This window comes from Lissotriton helveticus, chromosome 9 (assembly GCF_964261635.1).
Source record: "Lissotriton helveticus chromosome 9, aLisHel1.1, whole genome shotgun sequence".
Classification (NCBI taxonomy): domain Eukaryota; kingdom Metazoa; phylum Chordata; class Amphibia; order Caudata; family Salamandridae; genus Lissotriton; species Lissotriton helveticus.
Window position 1 is genome coordinate 936,654,281 of NC_136070.1, and position 18,399 is coordinate 936,672,679.

The following is an 18,399-nucleotide window of genomic DNA, read 5'->3' on the forward strand; positions in this document are numbered from 1 at the left end:
CCCGCCAGTACACACCAATCATCTGCTGCAAGATGATTGCAGCCTGTGCTATGCTGCACAACCTTGCGGTCAAGAAGGGCACAGCAGTGGAACTCTCAGATTACGAGGACCATTATGATGAGGAAGCAGTGCCTGAACCACACGCATCTGGAGTTGCAACACCTACTAATGGCAGACACAGGCGGGATGAGATCACACGCAACTACTTTTAAGTAAGTTAAGAGACACAGACAGGTGGAGTATGCACCAAATGCAGTTTAATTTGGTAAAGAGGTAGATTTTGAAAGCACAACTGTGCAACAAAATTATTTAACTGTAATGATGTCAGTTCTGGTTCACATCACCATGAACTTTAAAAGTCATTTCCTTCCTCGCTTCCCTGTAACACCTGTAGGTTGCTCACCCTGCTCAATGTCTTGCTGGCCTGTGGCCTCAGCGTGGTGCCTGCTCCTCCTTGTTTCAGGGACAAGGGTGCTTCCTATGCTGCTCCTGCTTGTGCTCTCCTCACTGACAGCACATCCAGAGCAGCTGTATGTGCAGTTTGGGCATTTAACAGCGCCTCAAGAGCACTGGTCATCCTGCCCATGCCCCTAGTGACCTCATTGGTGTTTTGGGTCTTAGCCTCCTGCATGTTACTGCTTCTCCTGCATGACAGGGATGTGGCAGTGGCCAGGCGGTTGATGGCTTTATTTAGTCCATGACCTCGCTGCCTTTCTCTGCGCCTTGCCTCGAAATCAGTGTCTAGTTTGGTGCATAGCAGCTGCACCGAGTTGCCAATTACGCGCATCCCTGCTGCCATCTCTTTGTTCACTTGTACCAGCTCACTGATGCCCTTTCCTATTTCTCCAATGTTGCTGTTCAGGGACCTCATTTGCCGTTGGCATGCCTCGATGGCTCTTCCCTGCATCCTCTGTATTCTCACCATGCTCCCCTCCAGACCACGGAACACACTTGGACCCTCCACAGGTGCATCTGCTGGCCTCTCTTGGACTCTGTGGCGACTTGCACCACTATGTGCCACCCCTGCACTGGAGTGCCTTGAACCAGTGCTGACATCTGCAGGCAAGTTGTGTGTTTCGTCGCCCTCAATGTCAGCTGATGCAAACTCCATTTCTAGGAGTGGGGCCACTACATGCCTCCTGCTGGGTTGTGATGCAGGTGTGGACTCATGCTGTGATGCTGGCATTTCTGGGGATGACAGCAACAGAGGGGATTGAGATCTGTCAGGGGACGCCAGGAAATCTTGAGGCATTTCTGAGTCTTGTGCAGGAGGATGACTACTTGATGCACCTGTGTCCTGTGGTACGGTGTGGGTAGTTGGACCTGCTTCCTGACTGTCCTCCCTCTCAGGTGGTGTGCCTTCAGTCTCCTGCGAGCGCCTGTGAGACGTTTCTCCTGTGGACATATGAACGTACATTAGCTAAGCGCTACTGTCTCACAGTCACTACAATTAAATATGTATCACATTGGCTATATTCTCTATGCTGTCATTTCCTTCACTAGTTGGTTGTTGTGCTGTATGACATGTTATTGCATCTCTTGACTACATATCGCATCATGAATTGGCCCTGTATAGTGCTAGCAGTACTGGACTGGGGTTCACTTGGCCACAAAGGGTACAGGTAAGGATGATGGTATGGGGGGAATGCTGTGCATGTCTCTTACCTTTTTTGGTTGCAGCTCTGGCTGAGCTGTCTACTTCTCCCAGTCCGCAGACGCTGTCTGGTTCGATGGTTGAGGCCACCATCTCCTCCAGGTCAGTAAGGGGGGTGCTGGGTTCTTGCCTCCACCAGTTTTGGATGCCTGCTTGTGATGTTCAGCCATTTTCTTTTTGGTTTGGCTCCTGAGGTCATAACATCATTTTTTCAGGTCCTCTGTGTCTCTGGTGGTCACCCCAACTGCATTTACTTTGTCCAAAATTTCCAGCCAGATTTTTCTTTTGGCAGATTCTGCCACAGTGAGGGACTGCCTGCCAAACAGTTTGTGGTGCACCTTCACCACCTCCTCAACAAGGACCTGCAACTCCATGCTGCTGAATTTCCTCCTCCTCTCAGGCTGCTCTTTTTCCTTGCAGCTTGCCATTTTACACTTTTAAAAGTGCACCAAACCCTTTCTGCTGCTCAGTGACTCAGCTCAGCTCCAACTGCCCTTCCAGGTGCTTCTAATTAGTTGCAGCTGCCTGTGTAGCCACTTCCTGGGAGGGAGGGGGAGGGTGGTAGCACCTGATTGGCTGCCTGCCTAAGTTTCACTTTTAGAGAATGCAGCTCTTAGGGTTTGGAGAAATTTCAGATGTTGGCGCTCTACCTGTAGTATACGTTACACCTATAGGAAGACAAAATCTAAAATGTGGTGCGTAAAGAGCGAACGGAATCACCCTAAAACCGTCCCAAGACAATCAAAAGATTACCATAAACAGTACACAGCAGAGCTCTCGCAACCACAAAACAGTGTAAATAAAGACAATGTAACAATAAGGTAACAGAAAGCAGCAGATCTCAGAATTCGTGTTCTTTTTCAAACGGATGGTTTAATTTGATCCAAAATCAGCCGACACGTGTTTCATCGTGTTGAAGTGGAGTCAACACGACTCTTCAGGGCTGGTAACCCCAGGTTTGTATGGGTAGATACGAAAAAACGTACGAGGTAGTTGGTGTATCCTAAGTAGATATTGACGGATATGTCAATATGTAAGGAGTACAGAGAACCCTGGTATCGGGTTAGCAGAAAAGCGTTCACAACGCTGTGGCGGTGAGTTTTAAAATGTTGCTCGTTATTTCCAAAAGAGACTAAACACGTGTAGGTGTTTAGCAGTACCGGGAGGGGATCCGACTGGTCAAGTGCTTAGAAGTTGAGTTCTGGGTAAGACTCTCTGTAGGTAAATGAACTTCAGCCGATATCCCTCCTCAGTAGGTTCCCGGTCGCCGTGTTCCATGGACGGACCATTTACCTACAGAGAGTCTTACCCAGAACTCAACTTCTAAGCACTTGACAAGTCGGATCCCCTCCCGGTACTGCTAAACACCTACACGTGTTTAGTCTCTTTTGGAAATAACGAGCAACATTTTAAAACTCACCGCCACAGCGTTGTGAACGCTTTTCTGCTAACCCGATACCAGGGGTCTCTGTACTCCTTACATATTGACATATCCGTCAATATCTACTTAGGATACACCAACTACCTCGTACGTTTTTTCGTATCTACCCATACAAACCTGGGGTTACCAGCCCTGAAGAGTCATGTTGACTCCACTTCAACACGATGAAACACGTGTCGGCTGATTTTGGATCAAATTAAACCATCCGTTTGAAAAAGAACACGAATTCTGAGATCTGCTGCTTTCTGTTACCTTATTGTTACATTGTCTTTATTTACACTGTTTTGTGGTTGCGAGAGCTCTGCTGTGTAAGTTTCACTTTTGTTTGCTTACCGATTCTGTATTTACCGATTCGGTATTCCCAATGCATTCCTATGCGGCAAAAGGCCCATAGGAATGCATGGAGGATACCGATTCGGTAAATACAGAATCGGTAAATACAGAATCTGTATTTTCCGAATGTCCGATACCGATTTTTACCGATTCGGTATTTTTTACCGATTTTTTATCTACATACCATTTACCGATTCTAAAATACCGATTCGGTAAAATTCGGTATTTTAGAATCGGTAAAATCGGTTTACCTACATCTGGCCTAGATTACGTGAAGGCTTAGGTATGATTGAAGAGATATAAACTTCAGAATGGCTCACATATGCGGTTTTGGCTCCCAAAGATAGTGGGAAAAAGTCTCGCATATGGGTGGATATCAGTGATTTAAATAAAAATATATGGGTAGACAGTTTTTTGCTGAGCATCTCAGATGAGATGGCAATGTTAAGTGTGGTACAACTATTAGCATGATGGATCTTTCCTGTGCATACCACCCGATGTCAAAAAGCTGTTCTATGGTCTGTCAGTCCTGGTTGTCTTTGAGTGGTAGTGAAAGTGCTATTGAGATTTTATCCAACATGTGGGTCAAAGAGAATGCCATGTATGAGTAAGAAATGTCGACAGTCAACGATTGAACATGAAACTTTGACATTGGTGAAGAAATGTGAGATTTGTGGTTGTTCACACACCTATATGCATTAGATGATGTTGAAAACCGCTACTGGATAGTGAGGGATTTAATTTTCTCTCACGGTGATAACTTGATCAGAGGTGAGAGGTGTGTACCACTCAGGAGTGTCCCAGAAAAGTAGTCCATTTAGTTAATAAGGACCACTTACGAAGCAACTTAACAAAATCAAGAATTTGGGGAAGATATTGGTGGCCAAGGATTTATCACATAGTTGAAAGTGGATTGTTTGCAAAGTGGTTGCTGTGAAAAGAAGAAAGCTTTAAGGAACATTCAGTTGGCTCTGGTGGAAGTACCAAGGATCCTTGGCAAAAAAAGTTTGGACTTTGAAACACCATTCATCATGTTGGGGCAAGAAGAGAGGTCTGTGTTACTTCTGGTGGACTAAACGACTAAATGTTTTTCAGAAACTTGGGTGAGTACAGTGATCATGCCAATTGTATTTGAGTTTATAAGATAGTAATTCTTTTGGGAAGGTTTACACAAGGCCATTGTCACTGACAATGGGGTACACTTCCGCTTGGAGGAAATTCAGGCATTCCTTAAGGAATGAGAAATTGCATATCAGTGAATGGCCCTGTATCCACCCAGCGGGGGTCCATGCAGGTAAGAGCAGTGGGGCCGGGTGGGGGATTTCGATGGACAATGACAAGGGATGGAGGGATATCGGCGGATGATGACAAGGGGTGGGGGGATTTCGACGGACGATGACAAGGTAAAAATGACTATTTATATAATTTTCTCTCGTCATTGTCCATCAAAATCCCCTTCCAGCTGGCACCACTGCTCTTACCTGCACGGGCCGTGGTTGTATCCATCACAAGTGAATGGTTTCCCAGAAAATTCGAATAGGCTGGCAAACGAATGTGCTGAGCGAGAGATTCACCTGAGAGGTTCACTCAGGGAAATACTTAGGGAAACATTTAGGGCACATCTGTACTGAGCCTAACCTTTTGAATGATAAAGCGGAAGATTATCTGGAACTAAGGTTCACTGTGATTGAGGAATGGAGTCAGGATTAGGAAAAGTGGAATGGTGATGTGCAGACCCGGGATTTTCTGTCACCAAGAGAAGTACAAACGTAGGTATGATTTAGGTCATGAAGTAAAGAGACAAGTGTTGGAAGTGGGTTATATGATTCTGGTGTAGAAACCCAAAGTGAGCTGGAAGGGCAAGATTGCTGAGGTGAAGAACAATGTGGAAAGTATTGATTCTGGTGACACGTGAAGTATGTCTAGATTATAAAGTAAATGAGGAAAGCGTGAGGCTGAAGTGAATGTGATGACAGGAAGGATGGAAAAAGGGCAAGGAATAATTTGGGACGAAGTGTGGGTTGTCCTGGTTTGATTGAAGGATTTCTTTTAATACGACAATGTAGTTGCATGACTCTAGATATGTACTGTGGTATTGGGTTTCAAAAGACCTACATACTCTGCAAAAACTCTCGATACCTTAGAATAGAAGTTGGCACGGAAACTGAAAATGCAAAATACAAGTTTATTAAGACCCCATGGGGTGGTGGTACAATCCTACAGCACCCTTCGGCAATGCAAGAAGTATCACCCCGAACATTGAATACGTAGCTTCTTTTATACAGTTTACAGGAATTCGAAAAATAGGCGGTACACACTTTACACAGTTTTAGGTACATATAAGGGCATTTTTGGAACACAGACAACTTGTGGGAGGAGTTTAGTACCACTGGTCAGTTTGGAGAACATTCCTAAGCAGTGACCGATCATTAACCTTGAAAGCCCGAATACGCATGTGCAGGCTTGACCATTACTAAAAATAGCCAGTTGCTGGGCAGACCAAATGGTCATCGGGAGAGAGAAAGGACAAAAGGGCATGCTGAGCATGAGGCAGCGCATTCACTCAAAATGGAAGCCAGGAATACAAAATGGCCTCCGGAATATAGTCAAGCTAACAGTGAAAGGTTCGTGTAGCTGAAGCAAATGCTAACCCAATCGCTGTCAAACTACGACAGACGGCCCTTTTAGCATTTAGCTGAAGCTACCTCATATCTGAAGTAATCAGGGTGCTCATCATCAATATTAATTAACATTATGTTAGTTATTTCGTTGCTGATCATTTGCTCATTTTTGGCAATAGCTCGTTTGGACGGAATGCAAGCAGTGATACATACGGAGCATAGTGTAGGGCCACATTGGATACATAGGTAAAGGAAGAAGAGTATTCCAATAAAAATACAAAGATTAGTCAATAGTTTCCAACCCCAGGTACTAAGCAAAGTCCAGAACCAATTCGAAAATGTCCATGTACCATTTTCGGGGTGGATTTCAGCAGCGATCTTGTGTAACTTAGAAATAGCATCATATACAGAAGGCGAATTGTCTGGAACATATACACATCAACTACTACCGATGATGCGACATGCACCCCCACGATCAGCCAATCAAACATCTAGAACCATTGGGTTCTGGAGCGTCACAATTCTGGTGATTTGAAGCTCCTCAGTTGAGTTCCCTAAAGCGGAGGCAGTTTGATTACCAACAGCTTCCACAACACGTGTTAGCCGTCTTATTTTTCTACTGTTTAGGGCTGCACCTACAAATGAGAACAGGCCTAAATTGAAGTCAACATATTGCTGCAGAGCAGTATCGGTTTGGTCAACGTCATCAATATCTAATGTCCTTTTAACTCTATTCAATATAAAATCGTGGTATAGCACAAAATCATTATGGTACATTGGCGGGGCGATAAACACAGGAGGTTATAAGAAAGATATGTAACAGGTTCCTAACCACCCAATCGGAAGGCGGTGGTAGCCCTTATTTCCACAAATAAAATAAGTGTTACGTGATGCTACAAAAGCAATATTATTTGGTGTGTCAAATGCTAGAGTAGTAGTACATTCACTTTTCCCAACCGGAATAGTACCTTTATTTCTTACACAAAGATCAGCTTTTGCTTCAATAACTGTAATCACAAATAAATTGGACATGTTCACAGTTCTTTGATTAGTAAAAATACGGGGTGAAGATACATTGTCCGGTCGATATTCTTCCCACTCAAGTTTAGTTCCTTCTGCTTGTGGGTAACCATCTTTATCATTATGACAAACTTTATTAAGTCGGAAAAGAAGTCCACCTTTTGTTGGCCATCTCAAGGTGAAGAGGAGAGTGTACCAGGCATTGCAGGAACCATTATGAGAAAATGGAAGAGGAATAAGTGGAGTTCCTCCTTTCTTTTGATGTCCAGGCAACATTCCACATACCCAACAGTTTGTAGTTTTCGTCATATTGTGGGTGTGGTGTAGAATTTGGATGAAACTGTTATTCAAATAGGTTTGCCTATGTCTTTCTTCATGATAAGGCAAGGTAAAATGAAAATGCTCAGATGGAACTGGAGTGGTAGGCAGCAAATATTTTCTCGCCGGGGCCATTCGTTCTATGATCCAAGCTATTATTGCTATTAACACAATTATGGAAACAAAAATCACAGCACCAAGAATTTTCTTATTTCTCATCGTATTAGGCGCCATAGTCTCAGAACAGAATAATCAAAATAAAGCTAAAATTAAAAATGAGTGCTGAGCCCCGAGGTAGCCGCTGGTTTCTTCTCCGAGATTCAAGACGGGTGTCTCTACACTGGGCAGAACTGATCCCCCCCCTTGATATTCTTGGCTTCCGTTTTCACAAACTCAGGGCGGTAACTCAACCAGTCTCGCACAAAACAACTGCCTTTCTCGATCGCAGATTGTACTTCGCTGCACCAGAAACAGTGTGGTCCGGGAAGGCTTCCTCAGATTTGCTGGGCGTAGTGGCTGGGCTCTTCTCTGCATCCAAAATATCCTGATAATCAGACAGCACAGCAGGGTTCACCAGATCCGGAGAGACACGGCGACAATGAGTGGAATGCACCCACCGCTTCCTGTTCATAACTTGCACCGCTGTTCGGGTTGCAAGTAACACTTGCTCAGGACCACGCCATCTTGGCTGTAGGCTGCTGGACCTCTCGAATGCTCGGACCATCACGTGGTCCCCAGGTCGGAGATCATGAGCCTCTCCGATAGAGTTATCTGGGAGCGCTTCTCGAACCTGTTGATGAATAGAAAGTAAATTATTTGTTAATTGTGCCAAATAATCATTCATCATTATACAAGGCACATCATGTACTAAGCGAGGCTTAGGAACTCCCCAAATATTCATGGGCCTTCCAAACACCACTTCATAGGGTGTGAGGCCAATTCGGGAGTGTGGTACAGATCTAATAGATAGTAATGCTAAGGGCAAGGCATCCGGCCATTTCAACGACGTGGATGCCACGATCTTTGCTAGCTTCAGCTTCAAAGTAGCATTATATCTCTCCACCAAACCTGCTGACTGCGGATGAAACACAGCATAGAATTTTTGCTTTATCCCCAATCCTTTCAGGACATACTCCACGATCTTCCCAACAAAATGGGGACCGTTATCATTCCATAAAAATCTACAAACACCAAATCTCGGGAAGTACTCCTTGAGTAACACCTTAGCTTTTGTCAACGCTGTATTGTCCTTCGTGGGGTAGGCCTCTATCCATTTACTGAAGGCACACACCACCACTAAGACATACCTAAGATTATTACAGCGTTCAAGCTGGATATAATCCATCTGTAGTACTTTAAATGGTGCAGTCGGTGGAGCGAACCCTCCTTTAGGTGTATAAGTCCCTTTGGCAGGATTGTACTGTAAGCATATCAAGCAAGTCTGCACTACTCTCTTAGCCGTGCTGGCAATCTCAGGATGCTCCCAAACTCGTGTAAGCAATTTGGTAATTGCAAGAGCTCCAACATGTGCCAGCCCATGTGTCATTTGAACCATTGCTTGCAAATAGGCGGCAGGCAATTTCCATCTCTCCATATCTTTGCTACGCCAACAGCCCTCATCATCCAACACTCCCTCTGTTGCCCAACTTGCAAGTTCTGCTTCAGAAGCTGATTTCTGTATGTCTAATATTTCCTCTCTGGCGTCATGCCATCGCTCAGCCTGTGATTTCACCACATACATAGGAGAGACATTCTTTAACATTGCAGTCTCTCGCGCTGTACAGTCTGCAAAGGCATTTCCTTGTCCTATATTATCTGTCACCTTTTTATGTGCACTGCATTTGACTGTCGCTACTTCCTTTGGACATAATAGTGCATTCAGGAGATCGTGTACTAACTCTCCATGCATGATTTGCACCCCATGCGACGTCAGAAACCCTCGTTCCTTCCAGAGTAGGCCAAAATCATGCACTACTCCAAAAGCATAACGACTATCAGTGTAAATATTCACACATAATCCAGCACTTAGCTCACATGCTTTCGTTAGAGCTATCAGTTCAGCTGCTTGGGACGATTTTTGTGGTATGCGAGCTGTCTCTATTACTGTCTTAAGTGTCGTAATTGCATAAGCTGCGGAAGTCGTACCATCTGGCAGCTTTAAACATGATCCATCAACCCATAGTTCCCCATCTACATCTGGAAGTGGCGTATCCTGTAAGTCAATACGGCCCTTCGTTTGTTCTTCAGTCAGAAAAACACAATCATGTTGTTCTTCCACTTGGGACTCAGAAACAGGATATGGCAGTAAAGTAGCAGGGTTCAAAGTGGTGCACCTCTTCAGTGTAATATGTGGCGCCAACAGCGTTAACTTGTATCCTGTTAAACGAGCTCTAGTTCGATGCTGTGTTTTCGTTTGGTTCAATAAGGCGTCTACCGCATGGGGCACTAACATCAACAATTTGTGTGACAAAACTATTCCCTCACTCTGTCGTATAGACACTGCTGTTGCTGCAACTGCTCGAAAGCACCCAGGTAATCCTCGTGCTACGGGATCAAGTACTGTTGAGAAGTACGCACAAGGTCGCTTTTTATCTCCGTGTGTCTGCACTAAAACTGATAATGCGCACCCATCCTTCTCATGTACATATAATGTAAAAATCTTTGTATAATCTGGTGTACCTAACACTGGTGCAGAGCAAAGGGCCTGTCTCAATTGTTCAAAAGCATTCTGACATTTGTCTGTCCATTCAAGAGGAGTCGGTATATTTTTGGATAACAACGCTAACAAAGGTTTTATAATGTGTGAAAATCCTAATATCCACTGCCTGCAAAAGGACGTCAGACCTATGAAAGCACGAACATCTTTCGGAGTACAAGGAACTGGTGTGTCTAAAATTGCTTGAATTCGATCTGATGTGAATGCACGCCCCTCCTTAGACAGAAGATGACCGAGGTAGGTCACCTTCGGTCTACAATATTATAATTTCTTTCTTGAAACCTTGTTATTATTCTCGGCAAGGAAAGAGAGCAGGGAGAGAGTACTCTCCTCGCATTGTTCATGCGTGTCTGCTGCTAACAAAATATCATCAACATATTGAATAAGAGCCACTCCAGACAGGAGCTCAAAAGAATCAAGCTGTCTTTTCAAAGCCTGACTGTAAATACTAGGACTTTCTGTATAGCCTTGAGGAACTCGACAAAAATCTATATGATCTATTATTTAAAGTGAAGCCGAAGAGATACCGGCTATCGGGATGAATGGGGATCGAAAAGAAAGCATTTTTTAAATCAATAACAGAGAAGGTGGTGGCTGTGGGTGGGACCAAAGTAAGTAAGGTAGTAATATCGGACACCACAGGATATTGAGGCACTACTATCTTATTGACTTCCCTCAAATCAATAATAAAACGGTAAATCCTAGTGTCCGTATCTTTCTTTAGAATCGGAAGAATAGGGCTGTTGCAAACATTATAGGGAACTCCCTCCACCACTCCTACAGCAATCAAGTCATTTATAATATGGGTCAAAGCAGCTTCACCTTCTCTAGAAATTTTATACTGTGGTACACGGGGCAAAAGCACTCCCTCCTTTACAGTGATGTGTACGGGAGGGATAATGTTGGAAACCGGCTATTTCGGGTAGGCTAAGGCTGACGCCAAAGCCAGGCCGAAACCACCATTCCAGTCAGGACAAGGAAGTCACACGCCAAGATAACCCCTGCTCACCCTCTAGGTAGCATGGCGCGAGCAGTCTAGGCTAAACTCGGAGGCGATGTGTAAAGCATTTGCGTCAGCGCACAACAGCAACAACATACTAGGTACACCACAAAAGAGACTCCACACAAGGTTATATTAAAATAACTTTTGTATTGTCAAAAACATCTCAGATAGAAATCACACATGTACATTGTGCCAACGGGCACGGCCATATTCACAAGGGATTATTTACACAGGACAGGGCCACATGGGCCACTGTCATAATCAGCACTTTTAGAAATATAATATTACTTATAGAACTTAGAATAAAAGTGTATAAAATCACTGTAACACAAAGTAACAGTTATAGATCACATCCAGTAACTACTGGGAACAGGTAAGTACCACCTACGCAACCCTAAACCCTTAGGAGACTGTCACGCAGGGGACCAGGACCTCACTAGGACCACCTGTACTAAAAAGAACAACCACCTAAGTATCACACAGCATTTAGGGGTCTAAAAAAGAACACATTACCCATGATGTATGAAACACATTCAGAGGAGTAGTAAAGGAAAACCACCTAAGTATCACACAGCATTTAGGGGTCTAAGGGAGAACACATTACCCATGATGCATAGATATACATTCAGAGGAGTAGTAAAGAGAAACACATAATGTATAAACCTACACATTCAACGGTGTTTAGAATAAAGCACATGATGCAATGAAAATACATTCAGAGGTACCATAATAATACAGTAGCGCAAGAGTCACATGATGTCTAAAAACATTCAGAGGTGCAGGAATAAAACATGATGCAAGGAAAGACATTCAGAGGTGCAATAACCATACAATTGCGCAAAACCTACATAAGCCACCACCCGTGGCAGTCCCTAGGCCAACTGGCCTTGTTGGGGCTAGAACACCCTGAGTCTCAATGTCAGGGCCTAAACGATGCAGGGGCCCACTACTTGCTGGGCCCCTGGGAACACTCACAAGGGCCTAAACGTTGCAGCTGGCACTAAGTGCTGCGCAGCTGTGAAGGCCGGGCACCACGGTGCCCTCGCTGTCCCACACAGGGACTCTCTCCTGAAATTGCGCCTAAACGGTGCAACTGCCCACTAATTGCTGGGTAGCTGGAGAAAAACTGCGACAGGGCTCTTGCTAGCCCTTAGGAGACAAAACTGCGCCAAACTGTAGGAGCCGCACAGGCTCTGGGCAACACTACACAGACGTTGGAGCCACACAGGCTCTTGACACAGCTGGGGGCCGTTGGAGCCATCTGGCTCTATAAATACCCAGGCCCCAAACGTTGGAGCTCTCAGGCTCTGGCCACCAAACAAAATGCGGCTTGGGCCCTCACTGGCCCTCTGAGCCACACAGGCTCTCTAAACAATTCTGCCCCCAAGTTGGAGCCATCAGTGCTCGAAAACACGAGTATGCCGCCTGGAGCCTTGCAGGCTCGTAAATATCGATGCGGCATTGGAGCCTCTCAGGGCTCTACGTACGTTGGGGCGACCCACTGCCTACCGGGGCCGCCCTTGAAGCCCTCGTGGCTTCGCACTGACAATGGGCGCGAGCTCACGCCACTGGGGGGGGGGCGCGGACACCGACAATGTGTCCCGGCGCCCCTCCCTTCTCCTCTGCCCCACTCTGCCCGGCCCTCAGCCCAGATTCACCGGGACTCCGACGCGGGGCGGTCTCTTCTTCTGGGCAGCGCGGGGCTCCTCTTCCACCACGGAGCCCCGCCGGCACACTCAGCTGCTCTCTCTCCTCTCGCTGCAGGGCTCCCTCGACACACGGGAGCCCTGTTCACCGGCCATTTTTCTTCCTCTGCTTCTCCGGGGCTCCCTCCGCACACGGGAGCCCCGCACCGACCCACGCAGCTCCTCCACTCACCGGGGCACGGTCAGATGCCTCGGAGCTCCCGCGACGGCTTCTCGGGAGCGGAGTCTTGCTTCGAGGGCTGGGCCAATCCCAGCGCGGCCCTGCGGCGAGCCTCCGCTGACGTCAGCGCTTCCTGGGCCAATCAGGACGCGACTTTCTCGTCGAGCCCTCTGCTAAGGCCCAATCCGTGCGCGGCTTTCCCGGATCAGCCGCCAATCAGCAGGCAGTCCCTTCGGTGCAATCTTCGCGGCTTTGGAGCTGCGGCGGTGATTTCCCAGGCAGATGCAAGCCCCGGGCCGTGGCAATCACGGCGTGGGCAGCCGAAGTTAAATAAAATTAAAAATAAGCGAGGTGGGCACTCGCTAGGGCAAATAAAGCGCTCCCAGCACTAATGGCCAGAATAAGCGCTCCCCAGCGCTAGAGCCCCTCCCAAAGTCCAGGATAATCCAGAGATGGAGCAAGCAGCTCCTAAGAACCAGGGAAAGGTCCATCAGGTGCCCAGGGGCTGGGCAGAGCCCAGGGATTTCCCTGAGCCCAAGCAGCAGCAGCCCCTGGCAGATTCAAGTTGAAAACAAGAACAAATTGGAAGGGAACACAGCCCCTTCTTATACACAGAAAAGGCTTTGAAGTCTTTTGAAGTTTTTGTGTAAGCGAGCCCTAAGCCCTGGGTGTATCTGGTTTCCCTCTCCTGTCAGCCTCAGGTCAGAGGTGACAGTGGGTTATCAGGAGGGAGAGCCATCAGGGGTGGGCCGCCAGGCACAGCCTGGTTCCACCAGACGCTCTTTCCTCCCCTCCCTAACAGCAGATGGGGGCCTTTCATCTACGGCTGACTCAGACCCCCTCCTCCAGACAGTCCATCTACCAGCAGGCCCAGGCATCCAGGGCCAGGCCCATCAGCCAATCACGTGCTAGCAGACTCACTACACAATTATGCCAACTTCTAAAAGTGGCGCTTCTGGACTAGATACAGCCGTGCCGCATATACCATTATGCAGCATTCAGTCTCACGATTTCACACATATCAAACTCGCCCCTGCACTCCCCACGCATCAGGAATCTACCATGGGCATACATATTTCCCATTCATTCCTATGGGAGGGCAGGGCGCTCACCATCCATACACAGAAAGCACACGCACTTTACACTGTACCACAGTGAAAAAGTGCGCAGAGGCCTAAAATCACCAACCCAGGTTCCAAAAACAGGCTAGGAAAAAGCAAAAAGTCACGGGGTGAACCTGCCCAAAGGACCGGGTCCAACACATCCCCCTTCCAGCCAAAACGCAGGGTAGACCAATCACTACACTGATGGCCTTCACTGCTTTGGGCGACAAAAACCACGGACACGGGCCTGCACGGCAGGGCCAACTTCCAGTTTTTTTTCGCCACTCCGAACCCACATAGATTTCCCTCAACAATAGCTCTCTGACACAACTAGGATACCCCACTGGTACACACTAGTCATCCACAGCCAGGACCAGGCCCTAGGCCATCCAACGATCACAGGTCCTAACCAATCCACAGAGTGGGGGCAGAAGCTCCTGGCACACAATAGCCAATCTCCACTCCCTCTCTCAGGGTAGCTACACTACCACTGATCCTACAACCTAGGGACCACACCCTCGGGCTGACCAGAGGTCACGGGCAAGAATGCCCCATCCTACCTCTACTCCACCAATGTTAGAACTGGGGGTCTCTAGTTGGCAGAGGTAAGTACCTTAGACCAAGTAGGGACCCTTGCTTCCAGTCAGGGTGAAGGAATAACCCTCACAGGGAAGCACTCACCAGAACACAACTCTCCTACCAGATCAGGACCTCACTCCGTCACTGGTCTACCACCTGGAAACGATTCCACTTCTGAGGTACAAAGCACACAGCACAGTCCCTCTTCAAGCAGGTGGGGGGACACAGCACACAGCAAAGCCCCCTTTCCTCTACCTTAGTGGAAACAACAAACTGCAGGTGGGCCCCAGAACACACAGCAAGGGCAGCCCCCTCAGTCTCTTCAGCTGATTCACGTTGGTAGAGTTCCTCTTGACCTAGAAGTTTCCTCATCTCCCAACCTAGGATTTACACCCTTAAGTTGCACCGGGGTCAGAAGTACACCGTCCTTCTGCACCCCCTTCCAGTTCCATGATCACAGGCACAGTATGTCTCAGGCTAGACAGAGCACACGCCAGCGGCGTATCAGCGTCACACTCTCCTCCAGTACTCCCTATCACAGGGTGATTCTCAGTATGTTCCAGGCTAGACAGAGCACACGCCAGCGGCGTATCAGCAACACACTTTCCTCCCACTGGGGTCAGAAGTAAGGACACCGTCCCTCTGCACCCCCCTCCAGAGTTCTGCACCCTCCCACCTTGGAGCGGTACCCCTGGAAGCCAACAACCGGTCAGGACACTGACTACAGATGCCCTTCCCCCCAGGTCAGGCTGAACCTGAACCTGGCCTCCCCCCTCCTCGGGGAACGACCTCCAGAGGCCCCAAAAATAATGGTCAAGCACTCTAGACGGTCAAATGCCCAGCGAACCAGGACTTCTGCACCCTCCACTTAGGAGCGGTACAGCCCAACACTAGGACCGCCGGAGTTCTGGTTACAGAAACTCCCCGTCCTCTTGACTAAGGGTGGGCGTAGTTCGCGGAGTAGCGCTACGCGAAGCTACGCGAAGTGCACTTCGCACTACGCGAACTTCACGTAGCACTACGCGAGCTGCGTAGTAGCATGTTCGCACTGTGCAAGATGCGTTTTCAATGATTGCACAGTGCGGACAAGCATCCGGCACTGTGCAAGCATTGAAAACGGCATCTTGCACAGTGCGAGCTGTAGTTTTCTGCTGCTCGAGGAGATTATTACTCGAGCGGCAGCTTTCTCAACGCGAACAGGTAGTTTCTTATTGAGAGCGGTCGCGAGCATGCGCAACCACTCACAATGAGAAACCTGACCTCCTCGCGTTGAGAATCTCGCCGGGATGTCATTTTGCTTGCTCGCGGTCGCGAACATGACGTTCAGGACCGCGAACAAGCAAAAAATGAGCGCTGCACTACGCTACGCTGCACTACGCATGTTCGCACTGTGCTACGTGCCGCTCGCGTAGTGCGAAGTTGCAAAAACTTCGCAAACTCCGCGAGCGGAGCGTAGTGCTTCGCCCAGGGTTACTCTTGACACAGGAAGATCCTCCTCAAATGACCTGTAAGTACAGCCTAGGCCCCTGACCTGGCGCTCCCTTAGGGAACCCTCCAGGCCCCGAGACAGGGTTTCGGGCTAACGTGGGACACACCGTCCCACACTCACTCCGCCTCCACTGAGACAGGACGTGAGCCCCTACACCCCTACCATCCTAATGGGACATAGCTGGGCTACACATGAACCTCTTCACCTACACAGGATCATCAGATACACAAGCCACTACTTTTAGAATCACTTTCTAATGTCTCTGCACGACATCCAGCACACCGCCAGACATCCACCTTCTTGTCCAATGCCTCTGCAGGATCTCCTGCACACCACCAGAGGCACACCTCACGTGCAAGCTCCTTAAAAAAAACTCACACCAACTCCTCCAGTTCAAGACACCACACATCCACACACTCCCCCTCCAGACTGGTGAGACAGTTCCTCACTGCCTCTGACTCTCAACCTGTCACCCTCTTACTGAGCACCAGGCACCATACTCTGGGAACTGGGAATGGGAATTCACGCACTGGACACATTTAAGCTGCCACCACTGGATCCTACCATACTGGGGAATCCAGACACACACACTACACTCAGGGAATAACCACCCTGCTGAGCAAGCAATTTCTCCTCCACCCTCCCTCTCTTCCATCTACCCATACAGGGACAGGAATAGGGATTGGACACTGGACCCAGCAAGGGGTTCCTAACCTATGGGAACCTCCCCTATCTACTGGCGTCCCGCCCTGTCATTTTCTCTCATCTGCCACTAAACATAAAGCGCAGGAACACCATCTGAAAATGACACTTTTGAGGAAAAACAAAATCAAAAACAATAATCCCAAACATGTGACTATCTGAAAAACGCAGAGTTTTTGTAATGTAGCCAGTTGTCGCTATGGCACTGGGCAAACGCAAGTCCAAATCCCACCGCTGCCACCAATGTTGGAAACCGGCTATTTCGGGTAGGCTAAGGCTGACGCCAAAGCCAGACCGAAACCACCATTCCAGTCAGGGCAAGGAAGTCACACGCCAAGATAACCCCTGCTCACCCTCTAGGTAGCATGGCGCGAGCAGTCTAGGCTAAACTCGGAGGCGATGTGTAAAGCATTTGCGTCAGCGCACAACAGCAACAACATACTAGGTACACCACAAAAGAGACTCCACACAAGGTTATATTAAAATAACTTTTGTATTGTCAAAAACATCTCAGATAGAAATCACACATGTACATTGTGCCAACGGGCACGGCCATATTCACAAGGGATTATTTACACAGGACAGGGCCACATGGGCCACTGTCATAATCAGCACTTTTAGAAATATAATAGTACTTATAGAACTTAGAATAAAAGTGTATAAAATCACTGTAACACAAAGTAACAGTTATAGATCACATCCAGTAACTACTGGGAACAGGTAAGTACCACCTACGCAACCCTAAACCCTTAGGAGACTGTCACGCAGGGGACCAGGACCTCACAAGGACCACCTGTACTAAAAAGAACAACCACCTAAGTATCACACAGCATTTAGGGGTCTAAGAAAGAACACATTACCCATGATGTATGAAACACATTCAGAGGAGTAGTAAAGGAAAACCACCTACGTATCACACAGCATTTAGGGGTCTAAGGGAGAACACATTACCCATGATGCATAGATATACATTCAGAGGAGTAGTAAAGAGAAACACATAATGTATAAACCTACACATTCAGCGGTGTTTAGAATAAAGCACATGATGCAATGAAAATGCATTCAGAGGTACCATAATAATACAGTAGCGCAAGAGTCACATGATGTCTAAAAACATTCAGGCTCCTCTCCCAAGAGATCTGACGACGAGGCCCCAGCCACCAAAGCTTTTATGACTGACCTCTTCAAATCCATTAAGGAGGATATCTCGGACCTACGAGCGCAATTGACGTCTGACCTTCGGGAGGTGAGAAGAGACATGGATAGCATTGGGGAGAGAGTGGCCGTACTGGAGGATCACGACCTCAACATGGCGAACGACATCCACCACCTGCAGCAGGACGTGCTGAGGCTTACTGAACAGAACCTGGATCTACAGGCCCACGCTGAGGACTTAGAGAACCGCTCCCGAAGGAATAACATTCGCATACGGGCGGTGCCGTGGGACGGCGAAGCGGGAGACTTGAGGGGCTACGTGCAGGAGCTATTTCTACAGATCCTAGCCGAGGACGACGTACAGGAGATCCGGATGGACCGTGCCCATAGAGTTGGACT